The 3615-nt window shown below is 51.7% G+C and overlaps 1 protein-coding gene across 2 annotated transcripts in view; it reads left to right on the plus strand.

Annotated features, from left to right (window-relative positions):
• The window catches only part of EPB41L4B (erythrocyte membrane protein band 4.1 like 4B), a 148371-nt gene that overhangs the window by 1194 nt on the left and 143562 nt on the right, over window positions 1-3615 (plus strand). The window lies entirely within an intron of this gene.

Genomic DNA, 3615 nt, shown 5'->3' on the forward strand with positions numbered 1-3615 from the left:
CCCCCCCCCCCCAACCCGGTCCCATCCTAAAGAGCCCTTCTGGCTCGCTGCCTCACAGGCGGCCGGGCGACTTGGGAGCTAACTCTAGAATGGATCCTCGCGGACCAGGCCAACTTCGCACCGGCAGAGCCCCTGCTGGGGCGCTGGGAGTCGGCCCCGGGGTGTTCCCGGGCCTGGGGCGCCGGACTTCCTCCGGGGTCTGTGCGTGGAGCCGCGGAGGCACTCCAGGGCAGCTGCGCCGCGGCCTGAGCCCCGGCCACCCGCCCACAGGTGGTTGCAGCCCGCCGCCTCCGGCAGAGAGCTAGGCTGGCGCTGCTGTCCCCGCCTGGGTGTCTGGCTACCAATGTGTCTTTCTAGCCGAAGGGGCCAGATCTGATCAAATCAAATCCGCACATTAGTGGGGCGCCTGCTGTGCACCCGGCGCTGCGGCAGACGGTGCCTTTGGGAATCTTTGGGTGTGACCGAGGACACAGCAACGATTGAGCTTTAGATGAATGTTACAGAGCATCTCGAGGGTTTCAGGGGAAAAAAATAACATACCGGGACTTCGAAAGAAAGCATTTAGGCCTCCTCGGGTGGGGGAAATTGGACGTCATGAGAGAACTGGGAATATTGTGAGGGTTTTAGATGGGAAAATGAGAGCCTGCCTGGCTTGGGGTTTAACGTTTCCTTGTGTAGGTTTAATTTTGAGACAGTATCAGTTTATGGCCATTTTATTTTTGTGGTTCCTGGTGCTCTCCATAGGATATCATTTTGTTACGATAATACCCTTTGGGGCCTTTTTATTCATGGAAAAGGAGCCAACATTCCAGTGCTTAGAGCAGTTGTCTTTACAGTAGTATTAAAATGTTACTGCTTCCCCAAGACGGGTCTCTCCAGCTTTTATTCAGCTGGGAGAGGAGGCCTGAAGGGGCCGGGAGGGGCGGTTGGGGGCCAGTCAGTGGTGAGGTGAGTGTGTTGCTTCTGGAGCAGGCAGCTGGTGTGTGGAGAGGATGTGGCGTATTCTGCATCTCGGATCTGGGAAAGGAATGCTCTGGTTTGGAACTTTGACAACGCTCATTGCTGATGGTTTTCTTGTCTGTTCCCTGGGGATGATTGGTTTATAAAATGTAATGCTTCTGTCAGGTTTGTGTGACAGGCTTAAGCGGTGTTTCTGGGATGAAAAATGCAAACCCAGTAAGATGCACGCATAGTGAATAGACCCAAACAGGTACCCAAATGAACAGGTTGGGACGGGAATGCTGACTTAACCACAGCTGGTGGAACCCTGGCCCAGTGTGAGGGGAGGGGGATTTTGCATCCTAAGAGGTTTCTTCACTTTATTAAAGGCTACTTGACAAAAGAATTCACCAGGTTTTCTTATAATGGCAGATTTTTTGATGCTTTAAGATGTTATTTAGTGAACTCCCAATTTTATTTATACAGACACGCATATGTATATATATCCCGTCCAAAGGCAAATCCAGAGCAAATGCTGGCTTTTGTCATGTGAGCCCTTGCTTGGAGAGGAAAGATGGAGAAGAATAAACAGTGAGCATGGCTCATCAATTTAAAGATTTATTAGGCATTAGAACTGCATCGCACAGTCTCCTGTGCTCATCTTCCCAGATCAGAGTCTTAGTTCCTGTATTTAACTCTCAGAGTTACAAGGTGAGCTCCAGGCGGCCAGCTCCCCATGAATCTGTAGCATGCGTGCGCCTTCTCAGCCCGTTTCACCAAGCTCACTTTTTATGCTGTCCTTTTTGGCATTTAGTCCCACTGGTCATTATTCTCGTCTCCTGCGTTCCTGGATTTTTACCGCTTCCTGGGCCCCGGGGTTGCTTTGCTGCATGGCGCACAGGATTTACCTTTGACCGCCATCTCCCTAAGCTGGATTGTCTGTCTCCAGTCACTTGCACGGGCACAAAGCACACTTGCCAGGCTAACTATAACTCTTTTGTAATTAAAACCCTCTGGTAGTGGTAGCGTCAAGAATTAGTCGCTCAGTATACTAACAGTGGTTGTGCATTGTCATAAGCCGCTTTATTAGCCCTAGTCAGGATGCCTGTGTTCCAGAATTGCCTCGAACACAACACCCTTACTGTGATCGTGCTGGGGCACCTCGGTTTTCAGTTGTCACCATTTATTGGGCATCTCTGTGTGCCAAATGCTGGGCTGTGGACCCAAAGGTGAATGAGAGGTGGCCCGAGGCTCTTGGGAAACACATGTAGCAGAGTGTCTTTTTATTGTTAAGTGATGCTGAGTGATACGACAGGCTCACCGGACAGGGTGCTGGTGGATGAATTGGGAGGACTTCCCAGAGACTTTGACACTTGAGGCTCTAGGATGTCAAATCCAGTGTCCCTTGTGCATTAAAAAAAATTTTTTTTTTTAATTTATTTTTTGGCCACACTGAGTGGCTTGTAGGATCTTAGTTCCCCGGCCAGGGATCGAACCTGGGTTTGAATCCGGGTCCACGGCAGTGAAAGCCTGAGTCCTAACCATTGGACCAGCAGGGAATTCCCCATTTTTAGATTACCTGTTGTGTCAGGGCCACTTCTCGGTCAAGCCATGACCCAGCTGTTATGTATAACAAAGGAGGAAGCAAATGACAGGGCCTGGGGCCCCTCCCCCAGGTGGTGGCCTTGTCCCCTGGCATGCCTGAGTGTTCTTAACCTTTGCTGTGGATAGTCAGGATCTTTTTTTAAAAAAAAATCCATCGGTACTGTGCAGTCTGGAGTGGGCTTGCTGTCCAAACCCAGCTTCCACCCTGCAGACCAGAGTGCCACCCTGAGCCACTCCTCTTCAGAAACCCTGGAGCTGCCTTGGAAGGTGCCCCCGTGTCCGTAGCCCAGCCCTGCCCTGCCCTCAGGTGTGGTCAGGTCAGAGCAGGCAGGACTCCCTCGGCCTGCCTGAGACTCTCCCCTTCTATTAATGCAGCTGAAGATCCCATCAGTGTGCTTGGCACCGGTACTCACTGTTGACTCATATTAGTTCTCTGTTGACTAAAGCCCTGGCATTGCTTTTGCTCGCGCGGCTGTTGCTCAGCCCCGTCGCCCCCCTCCCCTGCATGCGCAGTCTTCCAGCAGCTCTGTGTGGAAAGCCGGGAGGGTGTGTGGCTGGCTGGTTAGCACCCCCCGCCCCCATGCCTTGGAGGGCACGGCCCATTGGCCGGTATTGCATTTGGTGCAGTTGCTTTCACTGTCCCTGGAGCTCCTCAGTGACTTGTATGGTACAGGGCAAGCACCGAGAATTTCAGGGCAGGAAGATGCATGTTTGAGTCTTGGCAGCTGGGCTGTGCAGCCCTGGGCTACTTGAATCTCGATTTTCTGGTCTTTAAAATGGGATGATTACATGACAAAAAGGATATGAAAAGCCTCAGGAAACAGCAGGGTGCTGAAGGGTTGCTAGTAGGTTGTAATCTTACACACATCTCAGTGCCTCCTCTTTGGCCTGTGAAAACTGATTGGGAAGTTTTCTAGAAATGAACATTAAAGGAAAAAAAAAAGGCTGGGAATTCCCTGGTGGTCCAGTGGTTAGGACTCCGTGTTTTTACTGCCAAGGGCCCCAGTTCGATCTCTGGTCGGGGAGCTAAGATCCCACAACATGTGCGGTGTGCCACCCCCCCCCCCCAAA

This window comes from Lipotes vexillifer, unplaced genomic scaffold, assembly GCF_000442215.2.
Source record: "Lipotes vexillifer unplaced genomic scaffold, Lipotes_vexillifer_v1.1 scaffold230, whole genome shotgun sequence".
In the NCBI taxonomy this organism is placed as follows: domain Eukaryota; kingdom Metazoa; phylum Chordata; class Mammalia; order Artiodactyla; family Lipotidae; genus Lipotes; species Lipotes vexillifer.